Below are 22,154 nucleotides of genomic sequence, written 5' to 3'. Positions count from 1 at the left end.
AACCTATTTGTTTTTGTTTTAGATTAGGGTTTGATGTACTCTATTGGACACCTGGTTTGATGATGGTTTGCTATTAACTGTGATTTTGTGATAAGTAATGCTGAATGATGCTTATTGATTGATTGATGTTGAGATAGATGTGCACATTAAAATGCTTATACAGGTGATTCATAAGCTTTGTGAACAAATGCAGGATATCATGATTGTGATTGTGAAATTAAGCAGGATGTGTATGTCAAATGTGAATGAGCTTATATGTGAGGTTTTGAGCTCCAGAGTTTTTGGTATGATTGAATGCTATTACTTTGAAAGCATGAATGACTTTGCCCAGGTTTTCTATGATTGAATCAATTGCTTGTTTTGCATCATATGATCAAGGCCGTTTGTTGGAACCCTTTTTATTGGCCAAATTCATAAAGTTAGCCCATTAAAAGAGAACACTTTGTGTTCTATCCTTTGAACCCTTAGCCTTGAACATACACTGAAACCCTTGATTGAAAATCTTTACCTTGAGTTAAGTAGAAGATCTTGTGTGGTATTGTTATATGTTCAAGTTTGGGGTTGTTGGGAAAACATGAAAAAGGAAAAGCATTGAGCTAAGAGCTAAAAAGTAAGAATATGCAAAGAAAAAAAAAAGAAAAGAAAAGAAAAAGAAGCAAAGCTCAATGCAAATGCAAAAGAAAGTTGGGAATGAATAAGAATAATTGTGTTGTTATGATTCTCTTAACTCAAGGATTTTGTGATCCAGAAAGACCAACACTACAAAAAAGAAGGGCATTACCGAAGGCCAGAAGCCCTCGGAAACAGCCCAAAACCGTCGGTAAAAGGTAATTACCGAAGGCCTATCGACGGCCCAAGAGCCCTCGGTAAATCCCTTGTCGCTAACATTTACCGAAGGCTTTTGCCCTTCGGTAATTACCGAGGGCCAAAAGCCTTCGGTAATTACTGAGGGCCAAAAGCCTTCGGTAATTACCGAGGGCCAAAAGCCCTCGGTAATTACCGAAGGGCAAAAGCCCTCGGTAATTTCCGAAGGGCAAAAGCCTTCGGTAATTTCCGAAGGGCGAATTTTCTGCTGTCCAGTAACCAATTATGGTGCAGTTTATGATCTGCTTTGGTGCTAATTTCGTGTGATTTTTTATTACTCTCCTGCATTGTGGTGCAGTTTATGAAATTTTTCATGACATCAAGTCAAACTAACCACTGATATTTCTATTGGAGAAGGATAATTGAAAAGGAGATATCAAATTATATTGCATAATATGTTTGTAGTCTTTTACATAAGATACTTGTTGCCATAACACTACAACACTACAAGTTTTCACATCTCAGTACATAAGAAAAACATTTAAATTCTAAGAGCAAATATAAACGAGAACTAATAATAAAGGCTATCCAAGTTCAAGTGACATGATGAAGCAGACTTTGATCAAGGTGCCACACACCTGCAAACCATAAAGTATAAATGTAAGTAGAAGTCATAGGTATTGGGAGGAAATGTACATTTTTTTCATCCAATATGAGAAGTAACGGTATAAATATTACCAATATATCTATAATATGATATTATATAAAAAGTTATTAAGTCGAGAAATACAGAATTGTCAAAAAAAATGTTTAATTTTTTAAAGACAATATAATTTAAAAACACTATAATTTAAACATGATGGGAAATTTATAAAAGTTATTGAATCAAAAGTTTAAAATAGTACAGTTTCCTATATGCATCAATTTGTGAAGAAACTTATTTTTTAAAAATATTATAGAATAAAGAGTCTAAACAAACCTAATTCTTTTATGTACACTATATATTCAATTAAGTATTATGTGAAAATTGTTAGAGACTATGATAACCAAGCAATTAAATACCATAAAATAATGTATTTAATCATGGATGTACATACATGTACCAAAAACGATATCATTTTATAAAGAGAAACATGAGATATTGAAAAATAATTTATAATTATATTATTTAAGTATGAAAGTATACATTCTAGAATATAATCTTTGTATTATTGAATGTATAATTTTTATATTTCAAATTATATATTCTAAAACTTAAAATGAAAAAATAAAGGATAAAATTAGAATTTTTAAGTGTACTGATGCAGGAAGAAATTATGGAAACGCAGGAAGCTCTTGGATATAACATTTGCTTACTGTCAAATATTCAAAGGAAATTAAAACTTTTTAGAGTTCAAGATTTACTAATTGTTCACTTTACAATTATATTTATTTACAATGTACAATAAGTTTATTATAAATTTATAGTTTTTAAAGACTACTTTAATAATGACAACGAAAAGAAACTAAAAAAGATCATAATCAGAAATAGTAGACACAAAGAATAACACAAAACTTGAAACACAAATAAAAGAAGGTATAGAGATAGGGCTCACAACTTTCTCAATGCTTGAAAAATGTTGCATCCTGTTTGATAGAATTTTCTTGAATGAGTGAAGCCATAGTTGTTCCCTGCAATTGTTGAGACAATCAGCACTTTTGTTCCAATGACGAAAAAAGTAATCACGAAAGTAATAATAACTACATATTACAAAACCTCTACAACATCCACGACAACCCAACCAAGGTGGACAATGAACTTCTTGCAGCTACATGCACAACAATTGATCCTCCCATGCTTCAATAATGAAACAAATTTTGATCAATGACTTATAATAATAATATACAACAAAGTGAAATGTAATTTATACATGTGGAAAACTGCTCATGCTCAGTACACCAAATATATTCATAGGAAAAAAATTCAAAGAAAATAAGTGAAAAATAAAGGCAAGTGGTGCAGACCCAAAAATATAAAAATAAACACAAATATCTGCAGATGTGAAATTAAAGGGGTAATACAAAATATCCTTGTAATCATGCCACATTGCAGTCTTATAACAAATGCATTATGGTTATGAGCTATGAAGCATGATGCACAGTGATTAAAGGATGATAACTCTGGTCAGGTGTAGTAAAGCTATGGTGAAGAGGCAGGTAGCAAATATCAGGGAAAAATGTATGACCTTTGACACTTACGGATTTCCTGTATCGAACAGAGTACATAAGGTTCTTCTTTAATCAACTTAGTAGCATATGACTTGGTTTATTGAGCTTAAAATATTACTTCAGTTGCTCTTTGGCACAAAAAATTGGTCCAATTCACCAACCAAATCTCAAAAGAAGAATCAAACTTATTTGTAATCAACTAAAATGACTCTAGGACAACAAATTAAACTTGAACAACTAGGAATGAAATTAAAGATGTACAGTAGTGAGTTCTATACTAAACAGAATTAAAATTCAGAAAAATTGAAGTAAAATTAATGTAGATCGGTCCTACTGCTCAAGCAATGATTTCTGGGCATTTTGCAAGATAGTGCAACCAACTTTCTAGTTTTGGACAAGTTACTATGCATATGGTAGGCACACTTTAGAGTTGCAGCAATGCAAACACAGCCAAATGACAAACTCACACGATTCAGTTTCAACATTCAACTTAAATTAGAATTTTAAACAGTTTCAACTTCTGCATTAAATGGTATTGCACTATGATGGAATTCAAGGACTGTCATACTCTTCGTTGTTACATGGTTGGACCTTTCTTAATTCATTAAGGAATAACAGAATGAAATTTTTCACTAAGAATTTAAGAGGACAAAGTCACTCTAGACTGCCAAGGATTGGTAATATCTTTTTGAAATTAACTGGATCAGGTTGGCTTTAATAACCATCAATTACACATCAGATTTGAATAGAATTCAGTGAACAAAATTGTCCATGGTGACAATCTAAGTTCAACATAAATCCATCATGTATGCAGGTCTACGGTATTACAAGAGAGAAGAGAAACAACGCTTGGTACATATGATTAACTTTTTGGTCTATAATTCAGGAAGGATCAGGAAACCTCCTCAACTGTACATTACTACATATATATATTCACCTTGATTTCTTGCAATTAATGGACATGTTGGATCTCATTGGATTAAGGGAGATATATGAGGAAATAAAGCTAATTAAGATGAGCATAAAGGAAAAGAAAAGAAAATCCATTTGGAGTATCCCAATACTATAAGGTAAGGCTCTATCAATTATACTTTTATGTTCCAATTTTTGCTCCATGTGCACAAGGTGAATGAAAGAATATAATAATAGAAGTAGCAGGTTGTTTGTAAATGAGCAGAAGAGAAAAATTATTACAAAGTTAAAATATCTGAGAGGAAGGAAGAAGGGTGAAGGAATGCAAGAGTTTGCTTTTCAAAGGAATCAATATCAATGCAGAATAGGCTCATGGTTGCTCTTTCATTTTCCGACAATGCAACATATAAATATGTAACAAAATGAAAATAAAAAAATAAAAACAGAATCATCATAGCAATAGAAGTTAGTAATATTTTCACAACAAACTTGTACATATTTTCAACAGTTTATAAAACAAACTCATTTCAGAAGCCATGGCAATCGATCAAAAAGCTTTAATACCTTACTCGTCCAAGCTAACTGTTGCACCGACCTTCACCTCCCTGAACGAACCAGGTAGTCCTTCCTCAGCATTGTTGCCTCCTCTTTGTACGTCGACGAACAATGAAGCCTCCACCACCCACCAAACATTCGTGGCACCACGATTGAACTCCAATGCAGCCTCCTACCAACAACGTCGCGATTCAAACAAAAGCGATTCCACAAGACAGTGATCAGATTAGGGGAAAACACAGAAACATAAAACGTAAAAACAAAAGGAACGAATTCACATGAATTGTAAATGAACATACCCACCACGTTGCCACAGGGATCACTACAAAGCACTCCTCCAACGCTTTCGTGCCCATGATTGATGCAAATGGAAAGGGTTTTGTGCAAAGGGGAAGGGTTTGGTGTTTTCGTTGTCACTTGGGTAGAGGAGAGGAAGATTAGGTCTTGGGGTTTGGTGTTCTCATTGGAGAGGAGAGGAAGATTACGTTTTGGAGGAGCAAAGGGAAAGGGTTTTGGACGAGACGACGAAGAATAGGGCTGGTGGTGGGAAATGAATTACAGAGAAGGAATGACTTGATTTTGGCAAAAATTCTTCGAAGATATTACCGAGGGTTCCTAAGCCGTCGGTATTTTATTTCACCACTGCATTACCGAGGGTTCCTAGGCCGTGGGTAATTATCCGCCGGAAAAACGCTTTTTTCCTGTAGTGCAATTTTCTTGTTAGCCCAGCCACATTATAAGCCATTGAAAAGTCCTTGTGATGATGCATGCTTGTGAATGTTTTTGATTGTGGTAAAATGAAAGGCAAAGTTGATTCATGTGACATTGTGATAGTAGAGTGAATGAGTGATTACCTCTTATACACTTGTGTGTTGAGTGAAAAACTTTACCTAGTGAGGAAATATTCCACGAACACATGAACATCCGTGCTTAATTGATTGATCATTCATTAAAAATAGCATTTGTTGGAATTTAAATGACTTTGTGAACACTAAAGCATGTGCACATCTTGATTGAACTCTTGGTCATAAGTTTGATTGAAGTCTTTACTTATCTTGAAAAGAAGATTTTTGAATGAGTGAACCATCATATGAATTGGCAGAAGATTGAGTTACATCTTATTTGCTTGAGGACAAGCAAAGTTTTAAGTTTGGGGTTGTGATAACGGTTGAAAAACCGTTATTTTTATGCTTAAAATTGATACCAAAAGCAACCTTTAAGACTTAGAAACTAGCTTGAACTCATATTTTTGCTTTAGTTTCATGAATAAGAGAGTTGAAAGTGAATTTAATGGTTTTGTGCAAGAATTCCTTTATTTTGTAGGCTAATTGAATGATTTGAAAGAAGAATTGAAGTACCGAATGATTGGAATGCTGAAACGTCAACCAGAAACCAGAAAAGTCAACCAGTCAACCAGAAAAGTCAACCAGTCAACCAAGAAAGTCAACCAGTCAACCAGAATACGAAAAAAGTCAACGAGACGAGTTTTGGGCCAGTTTTATGCGATTTTATGATCTGTTTGGGCCTGGACCCGTTTTCTATTATTTTTATGTCCTATTTAAAGACCTAGATGTCTTAGGGTTGGTATCCTTGGCAGAAACGAAGCAAACACTCTCTCTTCCACCCTTTTGAAGGAGGATCTTGGATGCTCAGGCTTCCTCTTCACCTTTCTAGGGTTTTATCTTTCATTCTTTCATTGTTATTCATCTAGGTTCACCATGAATATGGTGAACTAAACCTTGTATGTTTGTTGGGGAATCAATGTAATCTTTTGAAGCTCTCATATATGGAATTTGTTTTTACATCTTATATTTAAGACCTATGCTTTCTTTCATCATTAGTTAGGGTTTTTCCTCTTTGCTTAATGCTTGCGTTGTTTAACTCATTCGATGCATGATTATTGGTTTTGTCGATACGGGCACGTACGGGGAAGTCTAGATCCGGGGAATTTCTCCCAATAAGTATATTGGTTGCCTTAAGCTCCTGCACTTGATGAACTAATTATTAGGAATGCTAGGAATTGTATGAACTCGTAATTAGGGAGAAGCCTTCTTGAAAGGTACTTTAGAGAGTGGCATTAACAACGATGATTTGAATGTTGAATTCCTAAAATATATGAGAGTGGATAAGATGAAACTGAACCCCAACAACATATTCATACATATATTTCATTGAAAGTGTTTATCTTTTGCTTTTGCCATTGATCAAAACCTCATGCATACATGTTTATTTTCGTCTTTTGCATATAAAAATCCAAATATTTCGTCTTTAAGTCTTAGCTAATCAACAAACCACAGAACTAAACTACGTCGTGAGTCCTTTGGGAAGAACGATACTTGGTCTTACCAAGTTTATTACTTGAACGATTCGGTCATACTTGCCGATTGTAAAACAAGTTTGTGACATCATATTTTGGTGATCATAAATTGTATGAACACCAAATATGATGTCACAAACTTGTTTTTCAATCGGCAAGTATGACCGAATCGTTCAAGTAATAAACTTGGTAAGACCACGTATCGTTCTTCCCAATGGACTCACGGCCTAGTTTAGTTGTGTGGTTTATTGATTAGCTAAGACTTAAAGACGAAACATTTGGATTTTTATATGCAAAAGACGAAAATTAAATATGTATGCATGAAGTTTTGATCAATGGCAAAAGCAAAAGATAAACACTTTCAATGAAATATATGTATGAATATGTGGTTGGGGGTCAATTTCATCTTATCCACTCTCATATATTTTAGGAATTCAACATTCAAATAATCATTGTTAATGCCACTCTCTAAAGTACCTTTCAAGAAGGCTTCTCCCTAATTACGAGTTCATACAATTCCTAGCATTCCTAATAATTAGTTCATAAGTGCAGGAGCTTAACGACAACCAATATAATATTGGGAGAAATTCCCCGGATCTAGACTTCCCCGTACGTGCCCGTATCGACAAAACCAATAATCATGCATCGAATGAGTTAAACAACGCAAGCATTAAGCAAAGAGGAAAAACCCTAACTAATGATGAAAGAAAGCATAGGTCTTAAATAAAAGATGTAAAAACAAATTCCATATATGAGAGCTTCAAAAGATTACATTGATTCCCCAACAAACATAAGAGTTTAGTTCACCATATTCATGGTGAACCTAGATGAATAACAATGAAAGAATGAAAGATAAAACCCTAGAAAGGTGAAGAGGAAGCCTAAGCATCCAAGGGGTGGAAGAGAGAGTGTTTGCTTCGTTCCAGCCAAAGATACCTAACCCTAGGAAACCCTAAAGCTTATATATTATTCGTAAATTACAGAAAATTAGGTCCAAGCCCATAAAAGTGCCGCTCAGCAGTAAAGTACCGCTCAGCGGTAAGTGCGTGAGTCGTTTCTTCCCCTCAGCGGCCATTTTGCCCCTCAGCGGACCTCCCGTGACTTCCTGAGTGCCGCTCAGCGGTAAACTGCCGCTGAGCGGTGACTTCGGCTTCTCCTTTTGCACTTTTTGATGTCTTTTCTGATTCCATCTCTCTCCTTCTTCACTTCTTTCACTAAATTCACCTTAAAATCTGCACAAAAACACTGAAATCAAGCATAAACCTGTCCAACTCTCTTATTTATGAAAATATGAAGAAAAGCGTGATTTCAAGCTAGTTTCTAAGTATAAAGGTTGCTTTTAGTATCAATTTTAAGCATTAAAATAACAGTTTTTCAACTGTTATCAAGAGTGTAAAGTTATTGTAAGTGCAGATGACAAGAGGGTGGATGAGAAAGAGAATGTTGAGTTGGAAAAAAAAAAGTGGAGAGAAAAGAAGAGATAATAGGTGAGGATGGGAAAAGAGAGAATGAAAAGAAGAGGGGAGAGAAAAAAATTGGGAAAAATGATAGAATTCTTCCTTAGCCTAAGGGGAGTGAAAAGTTTGAAAAAGAAAGACAATATGGACGCTTTAAAGACATCTTCAGGAAATTGGAGATTACAATACCTTTGAATGAAGCATTGCAACAAATCCCAGCTTCTGCAAAGCACATGAAGCAAGTCTCCACACAGAAGAGATATCTAGATGGAAAGGGAGATTATAGTGCTATTGAGAAGAAGCCACTTCCTCCAAAGGTGAAAGATCCAGGAAGTTTTACTATTCCTTGCGTCATATGGAAGGAGAAAATAAGCAAAGCCCTAATTGATTTAAGGTCAAGCATTAATTTGATGCCTTTATCTCTGCTTGAAAGGATTGGTGATCTTGAAGTCAAGCTGATAACAGTTGAAAAACTGTTATTTTCATGGTTAAAATTGATACTAAAAGCAACCTTTAACACTTAGAAACTAGCTTAGAATCATGCTTTTGTTCATATTTTTAGAAATAAGAGAGTTGGATAGGTTTATGCTTGATTTCAGTGTTTTATGCAGGTTTTAAGATGAATTTGATGAAAGAAGTAAAGAAGGATAAAGATGGCATCAGAAAAGAACTTAAAAAGTGCAAAAGAAGAGAAGCCGCAAGTACCGCTCAGCGCCAGTTTACCACTGAGCGGCACTCAAGAACACCCGTTCGTTCCCCTAAGGAGTGAAAGTGCAGCTGAGGGGAGAATTGACTATGCCCTGGTACCGCTGAGCGGCAGTTTACCGCTGAGCGGTGGTCTTTTGGGCTTAGGCCCACTTTTCTGTAATATTGCGAATAATATATAAGCTTTAGGACTTTCTAGGGTTGGTATCTTTGGCTGGGAGGAAGCAGAAACACACTTTTCACCCCTTAGGGGTAGATTAAGAGATGGTGACGACTCTCTTCTTCTCTTTCTAGGGTTTTTCTATCTCTTCCATTCTTTCATTATTGTTCATCTAGTTTCACCATGAATATGGTGAACTAAACTTTGTATTGTTGTTGGGGAATCAATGTAATATTTTGAAGCTCTCATATATGGAATTTTGTGTTTAAACATCATATTTATGATACATTCTTTCTTTCATCATTAGTTAGGGTTTTTCCTCTTTGCTTAAAGCATGCATTGTTTAACTCATTCGATGTCATAATTATTGATTTTGTTGATATGGACACATACGGGGAAATCTAGATCCGGGGAAATTCTCCCAATAGGATATTGCCTAGACATAGGGATATGAGGGTTGGTTGCCTTAAAGCTTCTGTGCTTCAGAATTAACTATTAGGAATGCTAGGAATTGTATGAACTCGTAATTAAGGATAGGCTTTCTTGCAAGGTGATTTAAAGAGTGGCATTAACATTGATGAAAAGAATTATGAATTCCTAAAGTATATGAGAGTGGATAAGATGAAATTGATTACCCCAACAACATACTCATCCATCTAATTCGTTCAAGTTTTTGTGTTCCTCTTTTTCATTGATCAAAACTCATGCATACATGTTTACTTATTGTCTTTTGCATTTGAAATCTCAAGAGTTTGTTCATAATAAGTCTTAAATAATCAAGAAATCATATAACTAACTAGGCCGTGAGTCCTTTGGGAGAACGATACTTGGTCTTATCGAGTTTATTACTTGATACGATTCGGTCACACTTGCCGAGGGTTTAACAAGTTTTTGGCGTCGTTTTTCGGTGTTCATAAATTTGTCATCACAAGCCAACAAAGGTGACTTTGTTAATGGCGGATGGATCTTCCAAGAAACCTTTTGGTGTGGCGGAAGATGTAATGGTTTGCATAGACAAACTAAAATTCCTGGTAGATTTTGTGGTGATGGAGATGAAGGAGGATGAGAAGGTCCCAATCATTCTTGGAAGACCATTTATGAGAACAGCAAAGGTAATAATCAATGTGGATGATGGGATGATAATGCTTCAAGACCGAGGAGAAAAGGTGATATTTAATGTCTTCAAAGGGGAGCAGCAGATTCAAGAGAAGGAGGCTAGTCATAAAGCTGCATGTAAGGATGCACCCTTGACTAGTTCAAAAGTTGCAAAGTCGGTCTTCAAAGGTAAACATTGTTTCTTATCATAGGTTAGGAAAGAAGAAAAAGATGGCAAAGGAAGGAAGGTTCATGATGACTTGATCCAGGAACAACTCAAACTTGGTACACCAGTAAGATTCAAGAACAAGTTGTGGGTTGTGAAAGACTATAAAGAGAATGGAGTGACTCCATATTCAAGGAGAGTAAAAAAGGTGGACCGGAAACAACTGATGAGTTGGTGTGATGAAAGAAAGACGAACACGAATAGTGAAGATGGAAGTTGAGCTTTATTGGGTCAAGCTAATGATGTTAAAAGAGCGCTTACTAGGAGCCACCCTAGTGATTTGAGAACATTAATTTCTTTTATTTTGGTTATGTAATTTTATAAACTTTGGGACATTGATTTATGTTGTTTGAGATTTTATGGTATAACATCTACTGATGGATGCTAGGTGGTTGAGTATCTACTTAAGGATACTAGGTTTGTTTACACCTACTGATGGGTGTTGGTAAGAAAGATTTGCACTTACTGAAGGGTGCTGGAGGATTTTGGGTCAGGCTCGTGACGTTAAACAAGCGTTACCTGGGAGGCAACCTAGTTGATTTACTTGTGTTTGTTTGTTTTGATTCTGCTTTAGATGCATGATAGGGATGGAATGTATGAGTGATGTGAGAACATAAATGCATGAGATGAAACTATATCACAGATAACGGTATTTTCAACCATTATCACAACCCCAAACTTGAAACTTTGCTTGTTCTCAAGCAAAATGTAACTTGGCTTAAACAAAATAATCATACTACAATGATCAAGCATATCAAAAACATTTTCTTTCTAGACAAGTAAATCACTCATGAATGCTCATCATAGAAAGATTAGTCAAGATATAATGATGCTTTAACCAATCAAGCTTCAACTGTGGTGCTCACATAATCAAGACATACACAACAGATGAAAACCTCATGATTAATCAACAACAATGAAGGTTTAGTTCACCATAACCATGGTGAAACTACATGAAAAATAATGAAAGAATGAAAGATAGAACCCTAGAATTTGAAGAGTGGAGCTTGAGAATCCAAAATCCTCCTCCAACGGGTGAAGAAAGTGTGATTTTGCTTCTGATGAAAAATTTATCAACACCGAAAAACGACGTCAAAAACTTGTTTAACCCTCGGCAAGTGTGACCGAATCGTATCAAGTAATAAACTTGGTAAGACCAAGTATCGTTCTCCCAAAGGACTCACCGCCTAGTTAGTTATATGATTTCTTGATTATTTAAGACTTGTGAACAAATTCTTGAGGTTTCAAATGCAAAAGACAATAAGTAAACATGTATGCATGAGTTTTGATCAATGGAAAAGAGGAACACAAAAACTTGAACGAGTTAGATGGATGAGTATGTTGTTGGGGTAATCAATTTCATCTTATCCACTCTCATATACTATAGGAATTCATCATTCTTTTCATCAATGTTAATGCCACTCTCTAAATCACCTTGTAAGAAAGCCTATCCTTAATTACGAATTCATACAAATCCTAGCATCCCTAATAATTAATTCTGAAGCACAGAAGCTTAAAGGCAACCAACCCTCATATCCCTATGTCTAGGCAACATGCTATTGGGAGAATTTCACCGGATCTAGATTTCCCCGTATGTTCCCATATCGACAAAACCAATAATCATGACATCGAATGAGTTAAACAATGCATACTTTGAGCAAAGAGGAAATACCCTAACTAATGATGAAAGAAAGCATGTATCTCAAATAAGATGTTTAAAAACAAATTCCATATATGAAAGCTTCAAAAGATTACATTGATTCCCCAACAACAATACAAAGTTTAGTTCACCATATTCATGGTGAAACTAGATGAACAATAATGAAAGAATGAAAGATAGAACCCTAGAAAGAGAAGAGGAGAGCCGTCACCATCTCCAATTCTACCCCGAAGGGGTGAAAAGTATGTTTTGCGTCTTCTCCAGCCAAATATACAAACCCTAGGACGTCCTAAAGCTTATATATTATTCTAAAAATACAGAAAATTAGGCCCAAGCCCATAAAAGTAACAGAAAACTGGTCCAAGCCCATTTAGAATGGCGCTCAATGGTATTTTACCACTGAGCGATAATAGCGCATGATCCATTTTGCCCCCAGCTGTTGTTTTTGCCCCTCAGCGGTGATTTTGGCACCTGAAAAGTGGCGCTCAGCGGTATTTTACCGCTCAGCGGAACTTTTTCTGTATTCTGGTTGACTTCTCAGCATTCTGGTTGACTGGTTGACTTTTTTGGTTGACTGGTTGACTTTTTTGGTTTCTGGTTGACTTTTCAGCATTCCAATCATTCGGTACTTCAATTCTTCTTTCAAATCATTCAATTAGCCTACAAAATCAAGGGAATCTTGCACAAAACCATTAAATTCACTTTTAACTCTCTTATTCACAAAACTAAAGCAAAAATATGACTTCAAGCTAGTTTCTAAGTCTTAAAGGTTGTTTTTGGTATCAATTTTAAGCATAAAAATAACGGTTTTTCAACCGTTATCACAACCCCAAACTTAAAACTTTGCTTGTACTCAAGCAAACAAGATGTAACTCAGTCTTCCATCAATCCATATAGTGGTTCACCACATTCAAAACTCCCTTTTCAAGATAAGTAAGTGCTCAATTCAGCTCATTGCAAAGATTTCAATCAAGACATGCACATGCTTTAGTGTTCACACAATCACATACTATCCAACAAATGCTACTTTTCATGAATGATCAATCAACTAAGCAAAGATGTTCTTATATGTTCATGGAATCTTTCCTTGCTAGATAATGTGTTTCACTCAAACACGCAAGTGTATCAGAGGTATTCACTCATTCACTCTACTATCACAATGTCACATGAACTCTACTATCACAATGTCACATGAATCAACTTTGCCTTTCATTTAACCACAATAAAAAACACTTACAAGCAAGCATCATCACAAGGACTTTTCTATGTCTTATAATGTGGCTGGGCTAACAAGAAAATTGGTTTTTCTAGATCACCAAACCCTTGAGTTAAGAGAATCATATAAACACAACCATTCTTACTTAATCCCAACTTTCCTTTGCATTGAGCTTTGCTTTTTCTTCTCTTTTCTTTCTCTTTTTCTTTTTCTTTTCACATACTTAATTCTTAGCTCTTAGCTCAATGCTTTCAATTTCCCTTTCATAACTTCCCAGCAACGCCAAACTTGACCATTTGTCAATACCACAAAATATTTTCTACTTAACTCAAGGTAAAGCTTTTCACAAGGGGTTTTCAAATTATGTTCAAGGCTACAGGTTCAAATGGTAGAACACATAGTGCTCTCTTTTAGTGGGCTAAATTCTTGAATTTGGCTAATAAAAGGGTTACCAACGAATGACCTTGATCCTATGATGCAAACAAGCAATTGATTCAATTATAGAAAACCTGGGCAAAATCATTCATGCTTTCAAAGTAATAACATTCAATCACAAAAACTCTGGAGCTCCAAACCTCACATATAAGCTCATTCACATTCCACATATACACATTATGCTTAGTATCATAATCACAATCACAACATCATGCATTTGTTCACAAAGCTTGTGAATCACCTGTATAAACATATAATGTGCACATCTCAACATCAATCAATATTAAAGCATCATCAAGCATTACTTATCAAACAACAATCATAAGCAAACCATCATAACAGACAAAATTTCCAATTGAGTACATCAAACCCTATTCTAAAAACAAAAGTGAATGATAAAACAAATCCTGCTCTAGTGCTTTGAAAAACTCAGCCCCAACAATGATGCTCTCTCTCAACCCCAAACTTAGATGGAAAATTAGTGAGAAAGTGAGTGGAAGGGAGATTTTCTAAAGAGGAATGAAAGGAAAAATGTAGAGAACCTTTGGAAAAGTGTTTAGGAGTGTGTGTGCAGAGAAGAATCTGAAAATAGAGGCCAAGGCGTGACTTAGGGTATAAAAATACCCTAATGGGCTCGGGTTCCGCTAAAGGGCAACCTAAGCCCATTTTACGATACCACCGCTCAGCGGCAATTTGTCGCTCAGCAACACTTTCGTGTTGTGGTTTTCTTCTTCCTAGCTTACCCTAGGTGCCTTCTACTCATGCCCCTCACTTGCTCCCTGCAATTAAGTTCTCAGATCACTCATGCATCCAAATCCCTATCATGCAACTAAAGCAGAACAAGCAACAAAAATATAATCAATCAACTGGGTTGCCTCCCAGGTAGCGCTTGTTTAACGTCACGAGCCTGACCCAAAATCCTCCAGCACCCTTCAGTAGATGCAAATCTTTCTTACCAACACCCATGAGTAGGTGTATACAAACATAGTATCCTTCAGTAGATACTCTTCCGCCTAACATCCATCGGTAGATGTAAACCCTGTAACAAACTTATAACAAAAACAAAAATACCCAAAAGTTCAAAATTACATCACCAAACGAAAAATTAAAAGTTCTTAAATCACTGGGTTGCCTCCCAGCAAGCGCTCTTTTAACGTCACTAGCTTGACCCAATAGAGCTCAAGTTCCTTCTTCTTTTTCTTCCTCTTTTTACTGAACTTCTTCAGAGATTTGATCAAACCAGGAACCTGTTGCAATGTCTCAATCATAGGAACTTTAATCTCCAATTTCTTGAAGATTTCCATGAAGCACTTAAATTTCTTTTCCTTCCTATGATACTTCTTTGGATGATGAAAGGGTTTTTCATATGATTCTCTCTCTCTTCCTCTCGTCCTCTTTCTCTTTTCTGTCACTTTCTTTTTCCTCTTTTTCTTTTCTCTTATTTTTTTCTTCCCTTCTCTTTTTCTACTCAACTTCTTTATTTTCACACATATTTTCTTTCTCTCTTTTCTCTCAACCACTTCGTTTTCTTTTTCTTCATCTTTATCTTTCTCACTCAACTCTTCTTTTTCTTTTCTCTCTATCTTTTCTCTATCTCTCCCTATTTTTTTCTCATCAAAAATCTTGTCACTTTAAGTGACAATGGCTTGACCTTCCTCCTTAGGGTTAACTTCAGTATTAACCTTAAAATCTTTCTCTCTGACTAATGTAACGAAGGTTCATCTCCATCCTTTTACATGATGCTTCAATGTTTTTCTGAGTAGAGATGGAATGTTGCAAAAATCGTTGAAGGGTATTATCCAAACTTTCTAATAGAGAGCTTTGTTGCTGCCATTGTTGTGGTGGTTGGTTCTCAAATTGTCCGGCAGCTTGCCAAAATTGACTTTGATCCATGCTTTAGTGAGGTTCCCACCAGTGGTTGAAATTACCTTGGTAGAATTGAGTGCCCATATAGTTAAATTCTTGACCGAATTGCATCCTGCAGGTATTAGTGATGCGGGCTGTCGCCGCCCATCAAATTTGATGTGCATTAAAGAAATGCAGTATAGCTAGGAATTGACTCCTAGGTTGTCTCTCAAGGACCAATTTTGCGGTTCGAAAATCGAGTCTACCACAAAAAAAAGGGGGGGGGGTTTGAAAAGGTTTTGCAAAAATTAAAGAACTCAATAAAGACACAGATGTAAACAAACTAATTTAAGGTAGCATGGTAATTAAACTAGCACTATTAAAAGCCTTAGACAACATTCAAACATCAAACACTGTTACAAACTGATTAACAAACACAGTTAAAAATAATTAAATGCAACACTAACTCAAACACATAAACTCAACCTATTAATTAAATTAATTAAAAACCAAAGAAACCAACAAGCCTAATTTAATCTTAGCAAATTACTTGTCATAATGGCAATTAACAAATGAATTTAAAAGTCCAATTGGCCAAAGAAAAAGCACATGGCCGTGAGTCACCATGCACCCAAGTCAAACTTCAATTTCACCTTAAATAAGCCACAAAATGTGTTGACTTCTTCTCCCATGTGCACCATTTTTCAAGAAATTAAGCATGTGCCTTCCACACTCTCCAAGATCGTCCCCTCTCTCCTTCCATGCAGAAAAGAAATGATTTTATACACCAAAGCACACAATTTACGTGAACCACCAAGTGAAAATGCCAAAGAATGCTTCAAAGACCAATGTGCAAATGGAAGATACCATGGGTGCTCCTACCAATGTGCCAAGTAAGCTAAATCAAATGAAAACAAACTCCAAAAACCTCCATGCTCATTGCAATTCACGGCTGGAACAAGCAAAGGCCAAATCTCAAAGTGGAAACATTCATTGGGTCAAAACAAGCATCTTTTGTGTTGGTCCAAAAGTGGTAAAAATTAAATGAAGTAATTTCGTCTCTCCTACAAACTCCAAACGGTTTTTCTTCAAGAATTATGCATCCAAAAGCTTTCTTCCACTCTTCAATACAGAGAACAACTTCAAGAAACCAAAGTTAAAGTTGCAAATGAACACAAGAACAATAAACCCAAACTTCTACTCATCAACCCATCTTCAACACTACCATTTCTTCAAGTTTCTTTGCAAAAACGAAAATAATACTTAGACCATCATTCCAGTTCTATCCAGCCTCCATAACATCACCAAGATCTGATCCCAACCTAGTCTCAAGCATCAAAACCAAAATATGCAAGGAAAGAGTTAAACCCACAACACCCACACATCATCTTAAGCTCTCTTCAACCTAAAACTACATAGAACTTCATTTTTATCATCCAACCATATAGAATGAGATAAAAAACGAGAGGAACAGCAGCAAAGGGAGAGGAAAACGAAATATAAAGTTACTCAAACCCAACATCCACCATGGAAATGCAAAGACAAGCTCCAAAACTCAAACTCCAAGCATCAAGAACAAGCAAAGGGAAGTGGAAATGAATAGTTTTTCACCACCAATAAGCTAAGACAACCAAGAGTAAATTAAGAGAAGAATAAAATCTGCATCTTGCTCATTGAAATGGCCAAAAACGAGACACCCAAGTCAAGCTCTCCATAAGAGTGTTCATACAACAAACCCTAAGAGAGAAAAGCTCCAAAACATGAAAAATATCAAGTGTGTAAGAGTCTTCTTTGTGTGGCTGGCTAAGGCTCTCTAAAGTGCCGAGATTTTTCTTCCAAATGGGGTCCACAATCAATTAAAAACCCTAACCAAAAAGGCACATGTCTTACAAATGGGTCTTTTTACAAAATTGCCCCTAAAGGGTCCAAAACACTTAATTCTAATTAAGGGCTTCTAGAAAATGTTGAGCCTTTGAGTGTGTCACGCCATATCCCAATGCTCCAGATGATGTTTCCATAACTTCCCTGCAACCAGAAATGCACTTAATCAGCTAAGAAAACCCAAATTAGCACAATTACGAATTTCTGACGAAATTAAGCAGAATTCGGAAAACAGGGAAATAACAGAAAATTAAACACAATTCCCTGGTTTATTTAAGTGCAATAAACTAAATATAGTTCAAGAAATAACAACTCATCAATTAGGCACAAAACCCTAAAAACAATTGTTAGCACAAAAAGATAGAGAAGATATAAAATAAGAGATAAGAAGATAAAATAAAAACAAAAAAATAAAAATAAAAACAGAAAAATAAAAACGGAAAACAAAAAAAATAAAAACAGAAAAATAAAATAAAATAAAATAATAACTGAAAAAAATAAAAACAGAAAATAAAATAAAATAAAACAAAATAAAATAAAATAAAATAAAAACCGAAAAATAAAAACAGAAAATAAAAATAGAAATTCAAATTTCAAAATTCAAATTTCAAAATTCAAAATTCAAGTCAAATAAACTAGTTAAACCACGAGTCCCCGGCAACGGCGCCAAAAACTTGATGACAAATTTATGAACACCGAAAAACGGCGTCAAAAACTTGTTTAACCCTCGGCAAGTGTGACCGAATCGTATCAAGTAATAAACTCGGTAAGACCAAGTATTGTTCTCCCAAAGGACTCATGACCTAGTTAGTTATATGATTTCTTGATTATTTAAGACTTGTGAACAAATTCTTGAGGTTTCAAATGCAAAAGACAATAAGTAAACATGTATGCATGAGTTTTGATCAATGGAAAAGAGGAACACAAACACTTGAACGAATTAGATGGATGAGTATGTTGTTGGGGTAATCAATTTCATCTTATCCACTCTCATATACTTTAGGAATTCATCATTCTTTTCATCAATCAATGTTAATGCCACTCTCTAAATCACCTTGCAAGAAAGCCTATCCTTAATTACGAGTTCATACAATTCCTAGCATCCCTAATAATTAATTCTGAAGCACAGAAGCTTAAAGGTAACCAACCCTCATATCCCTATGTCTAGGCAATATGCTATTGGGAGAATTTCCCCGAATATAGATTTTCCCGTATGTTCCCATATCGACAAAACCAATAATCATGACATCGAATGAGTTAAACAATGCATGCTTTGAGCAAAGAGGAAAAACCCTAACTAATGATGAAAGAAAGCATGTATCTCAAATAAGATGTTTAAACACAAATTCCATATATGAGAGCTTCAAAAGATTACATTGATTCCCCAACAACAATACAAAGTTTAGTTCACCATATTCATGGTGAAACTAGATGAACAATAATGAAAGAATGAAAGATAGAACCCTAGAAAGAGAAGAGGAGAGTCGTCACCATCTCCAATTCTACCCCCAAGGGGTGAAAAGTGTGTTTTGCGTCTTCTCCAGCCAAAGATACAAACCCTAGGACGTCCTAAAGCTTATATACTATTCTAAAAATATAGAAAATTAGGCCCAAGCCCATAAAAGTAACAGAAAAATGGTCCAAGCCTATTTAGAATGGCGCTTAGCGGTATTTTACCTCTGAGCGGTAATAGCGCATGATCCATTTTGCCCTCAGCTGTTGTTTTTGCCCCTTAGCGGTGATTTTTGCACCTGAATTCACTTGTAACTCTCTTATTCACAATACTAAAGCAAAAATATGAGTTCAAGCTAGTTTCTAAGTCTTAAAGGTTGCTTTTGGTATCAATTTTAAGCATAAAAATAACGGTTTTTCAACCGTTATCAGCTTCGTTCTGCCAAAAGATACTAACCCTAGGTTGACTAAAACCTTATATAGACTCGTAAAGATTACAGAAAAATGGCCCAAGGCCCATAAAAATGGTGCTCAGCAGTAATTATCGCTCAGCGGTAAGTGCAGTTCTTCTATTTGATGCTCAGCTGAAGTTTTTCCCTACAATGGTGACTGCGGGACTTCAAGGTGCCGCTCAGCGGAAATTACCGCTGAGCGGTACTTGCGACTCTTCTTTTATCCACTTTTTCTTCCTTTTTTGAATCCAAATTATGGCTACTTCACTTCTTCCATTCAATTCATCTTAAAACCTGCAAAGACAAGGAAAACCAAGCATAAAACCCATCCAAATCTCTAATTTCCAAAACATAAGCAAAAACATGATTATAAGTTAGTTTCCTTGGAGGAGGATTTTGGATGCTCAAGCTCCACTCTTCAAATTCTAGGGTTCTATCTTTCATTCTTTCATTTTTTTTCATCTAGTTTCACCATGATTATGGTGAACTAAACCTTCATTGTTGTTGGGGAATCAATGTAATCCTTTGAAACTCTCATGTATTGAATTGGTTCTTTAATTCATATGCTTTCTTTCATTAATTGTTTGGGTTTTTCTTCTATACTCTATGGATGCTTTGTTTAACTCATTCAATTGCATGATCATCAATTTTATTTGTATGGACACATATAGATAAATCTAGACATGAAGAAATTCACCCAATAGTAATATTGCCTAGACATAGTAATAGGAGGATTGGTTGCCTTTAAGCTTCTGTGCGAATGTAATGCATGAATAATTGCTAGGGAAACAAGACATTGTAAACTAGTGATTAGGTGTAGGCTTTCTTCACTAAGACATTGGGTTTAAGGTAAATTAGAAAGTGACATTAACATTAATGAAGAAGATGAATTCTTGAATACATGAGAGTGGATAAGATGAATTGAAAACCCCCCAACAACATCATCATCATATATTTCAATCACTTTTGCTTCTTTTGATCCAATTGATCAATACTTTCATTCATATTTAGTTTTCGATATTTGCATTTATCTATAAAAACTTTGTTCACAAGTCTAATTTAATCAACAAATCACATAATTGTTTAGGCCATGAGTCCTTTGGGAAACGATACTTGGTCTTACCATTTATTATTACTTGATACGATTCGGTTACACTTACCGAGGGTTAACATGGTGGTACTGGTTGAGCTGCCTCATCACCTCCACAATATTGTCTGTAATAGGCCTCATCAATAGCTTTCCTAGGCCTCTCAAATGGTGGAGCAGAGATATTCACCCCAACTAGCTCACATAAGTGTGTAATCAAAGACGGATGCCCAGAGGTGCTTTGTTATTCATAGTGTTTGCACACACTTGTATCTCATTAGCTATGACCTAGCCAATGTTAATGGTCATCCCTCTGAGCACACAGTACAAAAGAAGCGCCCTGCTGACAGTAATGTCTGAGACACGTGAACATGGCTGGATGTTGGCATGAGAAAAGGCCATCCAATACTTTGCTAGAGGAGTCAGATCAACTCTCCTTATGTTCACAACAGCACCATTCCTGTTTCTCTGAAAGTGTCCACCAGGCACACATAACACACTTTCATATCACCAAAGTCCGCTCCTTCTTCCATATTTAGAGCAAACTGACATTTCTCACCAGCCCATTCAGTATTTAAAAATCTATTAATAGAATCAGGTCATATCGAATGGCGTGTCCTCTAATATAGCTCAAAAACTTCTCAGTAGGATGATCACCCAACCTTCTTGCATTGGTGTAAAATTCTTTCACCACTGCTATGTTAGCTGGTGCAGGGTAAGCGGCTAGCCTCCCCCAATTCATGTTCTCTAGTTGCTCCCCAAACTGTGGAGCAAAGTCAGGTATCAATCCAGCCTTCCTTTCCATTAGTAGCCTCCTATCTTGGACAACTTTAAAGTGGCGCTCATGCTTGAGATAGGAACTTGTTGGCATAGGAGCGTTCTGGCTCCTTATCCTTCCTCTTGGATCCTACAGTCTTGATTCTCTTGCCCGATGAGGAGGCCATCGCTACATCAAACACAATTCACAAAACCACAAGACATATTGTTAAGCATTAGAAAACCATAAACAACACCCTAAGATCAGTCCTATCACCGTTGAGCGCAACCAAAACCCCTCAGCGCAACTTATACAGTAAGCCAGCAAGCAAAAGAAGCAATAAAAACCATTATGTTAGAATCGCGCACATGGGAAATTTCCGTTGAGCGGCGATTCTGCAAATTTTTCAAAATCTTGTTTAAATGCTCCTAATCTCCACCCACATGTGTTCTTCCTTCTTCCAGACCCAAATCTAGCAATTTAATCGGTCCAAACAGCAGTTAATTCATCTAATCATGCATAAAAATCAAAATCCCTCAAGAATCATGCTTAGACAACCATGTTCATATCAATTCATGCTTTCAAAAACCTAGAATGGAAAATGCTTGTACTTACTTGGGTGGAGATTCTAAATGAGTGAAAAATGCTCTAGGAATATGAAGAAATCAGCCCCCCAACAACAATGCTGTCACCAAACCCCAAACTTGAATTAAAACTTGGTGCAAAAGTGAGTTGAAGAGAGGTTTTGTGAAGGGGGAAGAAGGGAAAAGTGAGGAGAACTCTTTAGAGAGTGCTTGAGAGTGTGTGGAAGAGGGAGATCTAAAAATAAAAGAAAAGTCGCGCCCTAGGGTATAAAAATACCCAAATGGGCCTAATCCCGCTGAGCCCAATTGAACCTAACCGTCCACCCAACTCTGCAGTGTTTGCGCT

At 35.9% G+C, this 22,154-nt stretch overlaps 1 long non-coding RNA gene across 2 annotated transcripts; it reads right to left on the bottom strand.

Annotated features, from left to right (window-relative positions):
- Positions 1-1,407: 1,407 nt before the first annotated feature.
- LOC148203812 (uncharacterized) lies at positions 1,408-4,515 on the bottom strand. Of its 2 annotated transcripts, none has more exons than XR_015784288.1 (4): positions 4,489-4,515; positions 2,561-2,641; positions 2,403-2,475; positions 1,408-1,442 (listed from the first exon to the last, which is right to left on the bottom strand). It is a non-coding gene; the product is annotated as an uncharacterized LOC148203812 (long non-coding RNA). The 2 variants fall into 2 exon arrangements; XR_015784287.1 differs by having other exon boundaries at positions 1,409-1,442; positions 2,400-2,475.
- Between the last annotated feature and the right edge of the window lie 17,639 nt (positions 4,516-22,154).

This window comes from Vigna umbellata, chromosome 2, assembly GCF_029865625.1.
Source record: "Vigna umbellata cultivar VRB3 chromosome 2, Vumbellata_1.0, whole genome shotgun sequence".
NCBI classification, from domain to species: Eukaryota; Viridiplantae; Streptophyta; class Magnoliopsida; order Fabales; family Fabaceae; genus Vigna; species Vigna umbellata.
This window is presented reverse-complemented; position numbering and strand designations above follow the sequence as displayed.